The sequence below is a fragment of the Suncus etruscus genome, chromosome 5 (genome assembly GCF_024139225.1).
Source record: "Suncus etruscus isolate mSunEtr1 chromosome 5, mSunEtr1.pri.cur, whole genome shotgun sequence".
Taxonomy (NCBI): Eukaryota; Metazoa; Chordata; class Mammalia; order Eulipotyphla; family Soricidae; genus Suncus; species Suncus etruscus.
The window spans coordinates 1,823,765-1,836,534 of record NC_064852.1 but is presented as its reverse complement, the minus strand read 5'-3'; positions in this window follow the sequence as shown (position 1 = coordinate 1,836,534).

Sequence of the window (12,770 nt, the reverse complement as noted above, 5' to 3'; positions counted from 1 at the left end):
TTATTAAAACTCTTCACCCTCAGTTCTTAATCTATTAGGCATCAAGACTCAAACCCACACCTTATCCCCGGCAAGAAAATACAACCAACACCCCTGCTGACTCATACTGTGTGGCCCTCCTTATCACCTCTCCCTAACGTGGATTGTTGTTCGTTACCAGACTTAGTTCCAAAAAGACCCCCACTGCAAGAACTCTACCCAGGACCTATCTGCAGCAAATATTTTCTCATTCTCAAGAAGGCCAGAATGTGTGATGAAAAGACACCCTGGAGCCAACACCCACAAGAAAATCTCAAAAGACAATGGGGAAGCCTATACTTTTATCATACGTTTAAGACCTATATAACACTATCTCTTAACCTATTTTTCCCCAAATGGAAGATAGTCTCCTGCATCACTTTGTTCCTTTAATTACTTTTTTAAATTTATTTTAAAAATCTTTTTTCTTTATATATATATGTGAACATATATATTTTTTGTCCTGTTTCTGTTTTCTTCTCTTTCCAACCCCAAATGCACCAGCAATATAATGTAACACCATTTCTTCCTGCAAAGGCATACTAATAAAAGGGGAAATCTTACGTATAAAAACAAACTCTTGGCCCATCCCAGACCCTGCGCGTCGAACTCACAGGCTGGCCCGGAAGCCGGTGAGTGACCGAGCACCCCAGGTACCCACTGCGCCAGCCCCAGACCTCCAGTGCCAGACCCACATGCTGGCCAGGAGCCAGTGGGGGAGCGAACACTCAGGGCACTTCCTGTGCACACCCCGGACCCACACACGGACCCAGACACAAGTAAGGGAACAACCACCCCCAGGCATCCCCTGTGCGCAATCCACCCACCGCACCAGACACGTCCAGACATGGGTGAGGGAGCGATTGCCCCCAGGCACCCCCTGCCTGGCTCCCAAGCTGCCCAGCTACGATGGGACAGGCTGGGATCTGTGGAACGGAGGGGAGCATGGGCGCACTCCCCTGACCTTTGGGTGGGCTACAGCAGCCTGTCCCGCCTGAGCCCAGGAGTGGACCTCAAACTCCAGGGGCCGAGAAAAGCTGCCGGGGGACTGATTGAGGGAATTTCTTCAACTGAGACCTAGAGGGGGTGGAGCTCCGCTGACTCCCAGACAGGGGAGAGAGGGCAGGGCCCTAGGCACAAAGCGCCCTCCACCATTGTGTCCAGGAGTGTAACTGCACCGGCTGGCAGGAATAAGCAAAGGGAATCGACCAGGCCCACTGAAGGAAGTGGCAGGGCTGACTCTCAGGTAGGGGAGGGGTGCAAGGGAGCTAGGCTCAACAGCGCCCTCCACCATTGTGGCTAGGAGAGGAACTGCAACACCTGGCACCAAAAGGGAAGAATAACTGATTAGGCCCCACCAGAGAACACAGAGAAGCCAAACCTCAGCGACCTCACCCAACAGACCCCTCTAGAACCACATTCAGGGAGGGGACCCATCCCCAAGCCACAGGAAGCCAAAGCAGGCTGAATTTGGAAGGCACTGCACTCCAAGCCACACCAATAAATGCGAAGAAATATGGGTAAATCAAGGAGAACCTTAACAACTGGAGATATGGAGACAAACCCTGGAAAGTTTCCAAGTCCACCAAAATGCACAGATCTATGGGAAGAAGGCCTAAAAGCAGCCATGAGGAAGGAAATGCAAGAATTGATAAAGAAAATGAAAGAAACGCTAGCCAATGAGTATAAGAAATCTATGGATAAACAAATCAGCCAAATTAAAGAAGAAATGTTAAAGAACATGAGAGATTCCATACAAAAGGAACCAAAGGAATTAAAAGATAATGTAACAAACCTTACTAGCAGAAACACACAGTTGAAGAAGCACATTGAAGAACTCGAAGAAAAACTGCAAACAAAAACGACCAAGAAACCAACAAAGAAATAAAAGGCAAAGCACTGGAAGGAAAAGTCCAGTATCTAATGAACAAGGACAAAAGAAATAACCTAAGAATTGTGGGTATACCAGAAGGGGAGGAAATAGGAAAAGGGGAAGAACAAATAGTCAGAGAAATAAAAGCAGAGAACTTTCCCACCCTCTGGAAAGAAACTTCAGTGCAAATCCAAGAATGAAGAGAGTCCCTAATAAAATAGAACCAAATAAACCAACACCAAGACATATAGTAATCCCAATGGCAAAAAAACAAAGAGAAAGATGATCTCCTTAAAGCAATAAGGGAGAAAAAAACCCTCAAGTACAAAGGAAGGAACATAAGAATCAAACCAGATCTCCCATTTTAAATAATTCAAGCAAGAAGACAGTGGATCAACATATTTAAATGCCTGAATGAAAGAAACTTCCAATCTAGGGTCCAATATCCAGCAAAACTCTCATTCATATGGGAGGGCAGACTAAAAACATTCTCAAACAAAAATGATCTTGCATTATTTACACAAACAAAACCAATCCTAAACGACCTACTCAGAGACAAATTACACAATCCAAACCCCCTATTGTAACAACAACCACCCTACACAACACAACTGCACAACAGTCCTCTCTGTCAATAATTTCCCTAAATGTTAACGATCTAAACTCTCCCATAAAGAGACACATATTAGAGAACTGGATTAGAAAACATAAACCGGACTTCTGCTGCCTGCAAGAAACACACCTACAACTACAGGACAAACACAGACTTAGAATAAAAGGATGGAAATTAATTATTCAGGCTAATAGAAAACAAAAAAGAGCAGAGACAGCCATTCTTATATCAGACCAAATTCCATTCAACCTCAAAAAGGTGATCAGGGACAAAGTGGGACACTACTTACTGATCGAGGGAACACTAGATCAAGGAGTACTAACCCTGGTCAATATTTATGCACCTAATGTAGAGCCAGCAAAATATGTGAGGCAACTGCTTGCAAACCTGGAGAAACACATGAAGGGAAATGTGATAATTGTAGGAAATCTCAATACTCCACTATCACCACTGGACAGATCCAGCAGACAGAAAAATAGAAAAGAAATAAGAGCACTAAATGAAAAATTAGAAGATCTAGGGCTAATAGACTTATATAGGGCCCTCCACCCCCAGAAAACAGAATACACATTCTTCTCAAGCCCTCATGGAACCTTCTCCAGAATAGACCCTGTCTTAGGATACATTTCTAACCTATATAAGACCACAAATGTTAAGATCATTAGAAGCACCCTATCAGATCACTATGCAACAGAGGTCAAAATTGACTGCAAGAAGAAGCAATGGAGAAAAACTAATACCTGGAGATTAAACAAAATGCTGCTCAACAACAGCTGGATCAAAGAGCAAATCAAGGAAGAAATAAAAAGATTCCTTGAGACAAATGATAATGAATAGACAACATATCAGAATCTGTGGGACACAGCAAAAGCAGTAATTATGGGGAAACTCATAGCGATCCAGGCCTGTGTCAAGAAACAGGAAAATGACAAAACCAACAGTTTAAAGGATCACCTCAAGGAATTGAAAAAACAGCAGCAAAGAAATCTAACCACAACTAGAAGACAAGAAATGATAAAAAACCAGAGAAGAAATAAACAACATAGAAACTAAGAAAACAATACAAAAAATCAATGAGACCAGCAGTGAGTTTTTTTAAAAAATAAACAAGATAGACAAACCACTAGCAAAACTCAAAAAGAGGGAAAACACCCAAATCAGTAGGATCACAAATGAAAGGGGAGCAATTACAACAGAACCCCAAGAAATACAACATATCATGAGATTATATTATGAACTATTATACTCAGGCTAGAGAACCCAGTAGAAATTGACAGATTCCTGGAAAAATACCATCTTCCGAGACTGGAAAAGGAAAAACTAGAAAGCCTAAACAGACCAATCACTTCAGAGGAAATTGAAGATGTAATTAAGAAACTCCATAAGAACAAAAGTCCAGGTCCAGATGAATTTACAGGTGAATTCTATTAAACATTCTGAAAAGACATACTACCACTTTTCCATAGGCTCTTCCAAACCATCAAAGAAACAGGAATCTTCCCCCAACTCCTTTTATGAGGCTAATAATGCACTCATTCCCAAAGATGGCAAAGACACCATCAAGAAAGAAAACTACAGACCAATCTCACTAATGAACATAGATGAAAATATTCTAAACAAAATTTTAGCAAACCAAATCCAACACTTTATCAAAAAGATCATACATCATGACCAAGTAGGTTTCATCCCAGGAATGCAAGGATGGTTAAACATATGCAAATCAATCAACATCATACATCACATCAACAACAAGAAAAACAAAAACCACATGATCATATCAGTCAATGCAGAGAAGGCATTTGACAAAATCCACACTCTTTTATGTTGAAAACACTCAGAAAAATAGGGTTAGAGGAAACCTTCCTCAAGATAGTTACAGCTATCTATAAAAAGCCCATGGCCAACATTATCCTTAATGGTGAAAAACTAGAAGCATTTCCACTAAACTCAAGAACTAGGTAAGGCTGTCCACTCTCTCCACTCTTAATCAATATAATCTTAGAAGTCCTAGCAATAGTAATCCTACAAGAGACGGGTATCAAAGGAATCTAAATTGGTAAAGAGGAACTCAAAGTATCTCTTTTTTCAGATGATATGATGATATACATAGAAAACCCGAAAGAGTCCACAGTAAAACTCCTAGAAACAATTAACCAATGGGACTACATCAAACTAAAAAGCTTCTGCATGGCCAAAGAAACCCTACTTAACACAAGAAGACAGTTAACTGACTGAGAAAAATCTTTCACCCAACATATCAGATAAAGGGCTGATATCCAGAGTTTACAAAACACTCAGAAAGCTGAGACCCCCAAAACCAAATAAAGCCATAAAAATGGGAAGATGAAATGAAAAGACACTTCTTGGAGGAAGACCAAAAGATGGCCAACAAACACATGAAAACATGCTCACCTTCACTCATCATCAGAGAAATCCAAATCAAAACAACAATGAGGTACCACCTTCCACCAGTGAGAATGGCTCACATCAAAAATAATGGGAACAGCCACTGTTGGCGGGGATGCGGTATGAAAGACACTCTCATCCACTGCTGGTGGAAATGCCCCCTAGCCCAACACCTATGGAAAACAGTCTGGAGAGTGCTCAAAGAACTCAGAATTGAGCTGCCATTTGACCCAGCAATTGCTCTCCTAGGTATCTACCCCCAAGTCGGAAGGATATTCATCCCAAAGTATGTGTGCACCCCACTTTTTATCACAGCATTCAGTATAATAGCCAAGTCTTGGAACCAAACTCGATGCCCAACAACAGATGAGTGGATCATTAAGATGTGGTATCTATACACAATGGAATACTACATGGCAGTCAGAAACGATACAATCATGGACTTTGCAGCAACGTGGATGGACCTAGAACATATTATGTTAAATGAAGTAAGTCAGAAGACGAAAGATAAACACAGAATGATAGCACTATTCTGAAGCACCTAGAACATACACCTTATATACTACTAATACTCAACAATCAAATAACAGAGTTTAACAGGGTAGAAACTCCAAACACTGTAACAGTCAACATACACTGGGGAGCAGTGCCCAAAACACATGAAAGAAGAACAACACAAACTCTTGACTACACATTATACCACAAAGAAACCAGCAACAGCAGAAACAGCAGCACAGAGTGAACAGGTATGTAATCAGCCTTCTACTACAAAGGCCCATAATAATCTCTTAGGGATCTTATACAGGATTACAGGTAAAGAATACCATGGGAAATCACTGACTCCAACGGAAACATCTCATAACAATATCTTTTAATGCCTTAATCTTACTATATTTAAAATAAACTCTCAACTTTTCTGCCCACAGGCGTTCGTGGATACAAAGGGTGGACAAACTAAGATGGCACCTCGGGGCCCAGTCACACGAGATACCATACCCAGCTTGCACTATGAGAATGTCCCGAGAAAAGTCTTTAACATACACTTTATCTCTAGGTTGTACCTTCTTTTAGGACTTGAAACACATGACAAGCCAGAACTCCGAAGTAGCAACTGTGACCTATAGACTCATTCTACAGGCCCTACTCATGGAACACATTCAAGCAAATTAGCATTCCCTTGCCCTTTCCTCCTCTCTTCTCACCACTTGCTTTTTTTCTTCTTTCTTTCTTCTTCTCTTTTTCTTTTTAATGTATTTGCGCTTTTCTTCTTTCCTGCCCCTTCCATATACTTTCCCCCTTCTTCCCTCTGCAAATCCAACTACCCCTTCACTCCTCAATCCCATCCAGATTTCCCATTATTAAAACTCTTCATCCTCAGTTCTTAATCTATTAGGCATCAAGACTGACCTCCTACCCAATGAACCAGTACCCAGCACCCAACTAAAGGGACACCCAGTTAAACCCACACTTCATCCCCAGCAAGAAAAGGCAACCAACTCCCCTGCTGACTCAAGCTGTGCGGCCCTCCTTACCAACTCTACCTAATGTGGACTGTTACTTGAAACCAGACTCAGCTCTAAAAGTATCCCCAAAGCAAGAACTCTTCCCAATACCTCCTTGCCACAAAGCTTTTGCCAATCTAAAGAAGTTCAGGGTGTGTGATGAAAAGGCACCCGGGAACCCACACACCACAAGAAAATCTCAAAAGACAATGGGGAAACCTATATTTTCATCATAATTATAAGTCCTGTATTGCACTACTTCTTTACCTGCTTTTCCCCAAATGTATGATAGTCTATAGCATCATCTTGTTCCTTTAATTACTTTGTTATTTCATTTTTTAAATCTTTGTTTCTTATATATATGTGTGAGCACATATATTTTTATTTCTATTTTTATCTTTTTTGGGTGTGTGACCTATTTCCGTTTTCTTCTTTTTCCACACCCAAATGCACCGGCAGTATAATGTAGCACTATTTCCCCCTGCAAAGACACATTAAAAAAGGGGGAAATCTTACATATAAAAACGAGCTCTTATCTACTAGGGATAAGAACTCATACTTGTTTACAATACAGGAACATCTCCTACCTTGAAAATATGTCACATGGACCCAACTTAGACCCCAGGTGATTATACACCATACGTCCAGCCTTAAGCCCTGGACCCCAGACATAGAAACCACACAGTTCTTCATGACAGCTACAGAAAACAAATCCCATCCAGGACATTCTTAATACTGCTGGGCCACCAACAAGTGGCAGCTCTAATATGATATCCTGACAATGAGGAAAATGGGAACAATTTGACCTAAGAGCAGGTTATCCTACCTCACTAGCTAATGATAAGACAAAATCAGAAGACTTATCACCCTTTGGTCTCTCCAAAAGCCAAGATCGCGTTTTACAGATGACTGGCTGATAGAGCCATGACCAGACTGTATGTATCCTGTGACCAATAAAAGAGCCCTAGTCTAGGGTTTGAGCTACGACCTGCACAACAACCATGATCTCCAGTTCCAAAGGTCCATCTGAGACAATTGCAATGGATTGGGTCTTCTGGAAACATAACGAAAAACACTATCCAAGTCTCCATCCTAGGATCAGCACAAAAACCAAGACCACCAACCACAAAAGACAGATTAAAATGACACTGAGGGAACAGAACTTCTAGAACCACAAAGAAAGGTTTCTTATTTTATCACCTAGGATGGAGCAGAGAAGTCTTCCAAACACCATGAAAGCACCGAGGGGAGAGTAAATGAACCTAAACAGAGTCTATAGTTAATCCCATGACAATATACTCCAAGGGTAGAGAAATCCTGTATCTCTTAGGCCAAGGGAATTCCTTTTCGAATGACCCCAATATTTACTGTGCCTGTGCAGGAGGGAAAAATAAAAGTGCAAAACAATTCTATTTTTTATCTATCTAGGTTTTGTCGATTTCTTTGTTTTTGTATGGTTATTGAAGTTGTTGTCTCCATTTATATGTATTTTATTTATTTTCTTCTTTTCTTTTCTTTCTTTAGGTGCTCTGTCATTTTTTTTTTATCTCAAGACCATGGCTTTTATGCGGTGCTTATCTTTATTGTTGGAGTGCTCACTGGATATTTTATTTGACACTTCTTTTTGTACTGTTGGGGTGTTTCACCTTTTTTTCCCCTTCATCTCTCAAACCGATGATGAGAGCCTCTAGAAGGACTCCACCCATCTTCAGCATATTTGATTTTTACCCCAGTTTATCATTTTTCTCTTCTTCAAACAAAACCATATAACTTGAACTATCTTGTCCTGCCTCCCAGTTAGAGGAGAAAACAAGGGAGGTACCAAGACCAAAACAGATGTAGGACCACTAAGTACTAAGCTATGCTCAGAGGGGACAACATATTCTAGCAGAGCTGGGGATGAGGAAGGAGGATATGGAAGGTAGGATGGGAACGGAGGTGTAGGGAGGATAATTCGGTGATGGGAATCCCCTGATATTATGTTAATATGTACCTAAAATATTATTGTCAACAATATGTAAGCCACTATGATCAAAATAAAAATTATATTAAAAAAAACAAGCTCTTATTTACTAGGGATAAGAACTCATATTTTTTTACAATACAGGGGCACCTCCAACCTTGAACATATGTCATGTGGACTCAACTTAGACCCCAGGTGATTAAACACCGACCGTCCAAACTTGAACCCTGGATCCCAGACATAGAAATGACACAGTTCTTCACAACAGCTCCAGGAACAAAATCCCCTCTGTGGTATCCTTAATACTGCTCTGGCACCAACATGTGCCAGTTCTAATATGATTTTCTGACAATGAGGAAATGGAAACAACTTGATCTAAGAGCAGGTTGTCCTACCTCACCAGCTAACAATAAGACAAAATCAGAAGACTTGTCACCCTTTGATCTGTGCAAAAGCCAAGATCACTATTTATGGATGACTGGCTGTTACAACCTGGGACCAATAAAAAAAAAAGCCCTAGTCTAGGTTTTGGTCTACAATCTGTACAACAACCAAGATCTCTAATTCCAGAGGTCTGACTGAGACACTTGTAACTCAACGGGTCTTCTGGAAACATAACAAAAGACCCTATCCCAGCTCCATCTTAGGATCAGCGCAATGACCAAGACCACCAACTACAGAAGACGGATTAGATCGACACTGAAAGAACAGAACCACAAAGAAAAACTTCATCATAAGCTCCATTCCTTGACCTGTGCAGATACCAAGACCTCTAGATACAGAGGTCTGATTTTATCACCCATGACAGAACATACACCACAAAAGCACTGAGGGGAGAGAAAGTGAACATGCAAGGAGTCTATAGTTAATCCCATGACAGTATACTTTAAGGGTGGAGAAACCCTGTATCTCTTAGGTCAAGGGAATTCCCTCTCTAATGTCCCCGATATTTACTGTGCCTATGCAGGGGAAAAAAGAGAGCACAAAATTAAATTTATATATTTATCTATTTATTTATTTTTGACGTCTTTGTTTTGGTGTGGATACTGAAGTTGTTTTCTGCCTTTTTTCTCCTTTTTGTGCTCTGTCATGTTTTTATTTCAGGACCATGGCTATTATGTGCTGCTTGTCTTTATTGCTGTAGTGCTCACTGGATATTTTATTTGATATTTCTTTTTGTAGTGTTGTAGTGTTTCAATTTCTTTTTCCCTTTCCTCTCTCAAACTGAGGTTGAGAGCTTCTAGAAGGACTCCACCCATTTTCAGCTTATTTAATTTTAACCCATTTTATTGCTTTTTTTCTTCAATGAAAACCACATAACTTGAACTATCTAGTTCGGCCTCTCAAATAGAGGGCAAAATAATGGAGGGCACCAAGACCAAACAGATGTATGATCACTAAGTAGTAAGCTAGACACAGAGGGGAATACTCATTCTAGCAGCCCAGGGGGGGGAGGGTGTGGGGGGTTATGGGATGCAAGATGGGAACCAGAGTTGGAGGGAGGACAAATTTAGTGATGGGAATTTCCCTGATTCAATGTTAATATGTACCTAAAATATTACTTTGAAAGATATTTAAACCACTATGATCAAAATAAAAATTATATATTTAAAAAAAAAAGATATACAGGGTCCCTCCACCCTTGAAGTATACTGTCATGGGTATAACTACAGGCTCCATACATGCTCTTTTACACTCCTAGATCCTTTTGTGATGTCTAGAAAATTTCTGCTCCATCATGGATAATAAAATCAGGCCTCTGGGAGCCAGAGAGATAGCATGGAGGTAAGGCATTTGCCTTGCATGCAGAAGGACGGTGGTTCGAATCCCGGCACCCTCTATGGTCCCCTGTGTCTTCCAGGGGCGATTTCTGAGCATGGAGCCAGGAGTAACCCCTGAGCACTGCCGGGTGTACCCAAAAACCAAAAATAAATAAATAAATAAATAATCAGGCCTCTGTAGCTAGTGATCTTGGTATTTGCACATGTCACAGGATGGAGTCTTTCTTTACAGTTCCAGAAGTTCTGTTCCATCACTGTTTTTTTTTTCTCCATCACTGTTATTTTAATCCATCTTCTGTAGTTCGTGGTCTTGGTTTTTGCAACTATTTCAGGATGAAGCCTAGGATAGAGTCATTATGTTTCTAGAAGTTCTGCTCAGTTGCAGTTGTCTCAGTCAGACCTCTGGAATTAGAGATCTTGGTTGTTGTATAGGTCGTAGGCCAAAGTCTGGACTAGGGTCTTTTTTATTGGTTCAGGGATAGGTTCTGCCCAGTCATGGTAGTTACGATCCATCTTCTGTAGTTAGCGATCTTGGCTTTTGCACTGATCAAAGGATGATGTGTCTTTTGATTTCATCTTATTGTTAGGTGTTGAGATGAGACAGTCGCCTGCTCTTAGACCAAGTTATTGCCATTTCCTCATTGTCAGGATGTCATACCAAAACTGGCACATATTGGTGTCAGAGCAGCCTCTGTTGAAATATGGACCTCTAAATTCTGATGCCTTGTACCTCTAAAGAAGGTCTGTTTAGGAATAAGGCCTTAGCAGATAATAATTAAAGAATTAAAAAGGAGATTAACTAGGCTGTGCCCTAGGTAATCACAAAGTGTCCTTATAACATAAAATATAGAGTAACTTTCTAAGAAAAAAGAGACAGAAATACGGGAGATAGGAACAGGAACTGCAGTGATGCATTCATTTAGCCAAAATAATAAAATTGAGAGCATAAATTAATTAAATGAAAACTTTAAAATTCAATAAAAATGTTAATTCCTTGAAATAGTAAACAAATTTAACAAACCATTAGCAAGATCCATGAAGTAATAGAAAGCAAACTCAGAAAGTCAAATCAAAAATAAAAGAGGAAGAAGATGAGTCCTCAGGGAATAATGGAAATAACTACACTAACAACTATCATGACAATCTAAATGAGTGAGAGAAGTAGAATGCCTTTCTGGAATACAGGCAGGAGTTGAGAAGGGGGGGGGCATTGGTGGTGGGAATGTTGCATTGGTGAAGGGAGGTGTTCTGTTTATGACTGAAACCCAACTACAATCATGCTTGTAATCATAGTGCTTAAATAAAAATTTTATTTTAAAAAAGAAATTTCTATTAAAACATAAATAAATTAAAATTAAAAAATAAAAGAGGAGGGGCTGGAGTGATAGCACAATGGGTAGAGCACTTACTTTGCATGTGGCTGACCCAGATTGGATCTCCTAAACACACCAGGAATGATTCCTGAGTGCACAGTCACGAGGCCCCACTGAGCACCACCAGGTGTGGCCACAAAAAAATAAAAAATAAAAAATGGGCCCAGAGAAATAGCACAGCGGTGTTTGCCTTGCAAGCAGCCGATCCAGGACCAAAGGTGGTTGGTTCAAATCCCATATGGTCCCCCGTGCCTGCCAGGAGCTGTTTCAGAGCAGACAGCCAGGAGTAACCCCTGAGCACAGCCGGGTGTGGCCCAAAAACAAAAACAAAAAAAAAAATGAAAGGGGAGATGTCACAACAGATACTACAGAAATTTAAAAACTCACCTGGGATAACTAAGAAAATCTTTATGCCTAGAAGAAATAAATGCATTTTTATATTTGAGCTTAGCCAAAAGTCTAGGAAGCTATAGAAATGAACACATTTCTGGATTCCTATAACCTTCCAAGATTAAACCAAGAGAAAAAAGGGGACTAGAACAGGCCAATTACTAAGAAAGAAAAAAAATTAAAAGTGGACCCCCAAAACACAAAAGCCCAGACTCAGATGGATTTACTAATCAGTTCTTCCAAAGCTTTAAAGATCTACCAGACCTACCCCTTAACCTTCCCAGGCTCCTTCAGAAGTTGAAAAAAAAAAACAAAAAACAGGAAGTCTTCAAAGTATCAGACAAGCATACCATGTTACCAAAAGCAGAAAGAGACATGACAAAAAAGAGAAAACCATATATTTATATCTCTTATGAACATGGATGGAAAGAGCCTCGACAAAATTTTAGCAGACCATATCTAACAATACACCAAAAAGTTTATTACCAATAAGAATTCATCCCAGGATTTCAGCAATAACATGTGCAAATCAAACCATGCCATATTGACACAAGGAAAAGAAAACGTATTATCATATCAATAAACACAGAAAAGCATTTGACAAGATCCAGCCTCCCTTCATGACAAAAGTGTGCAATAAAGTGAGGATGAAGGAGTTTTCATTAACATAGTTAAAACCATTCACCACATACCCACAGCAAACACTCAAGATAAGAAACTGAGGGGCCGGGCGGTGGTGCTAAAGGTAAGGTGCCTGCCTTGCCAGCGCTAGCCTTGGACGGACCGCGGTTCGATCCCCCGGTGTCCCATATGGTCCCCCAAGCCAGGAGCAACTTCTGAGCGCATAGCCA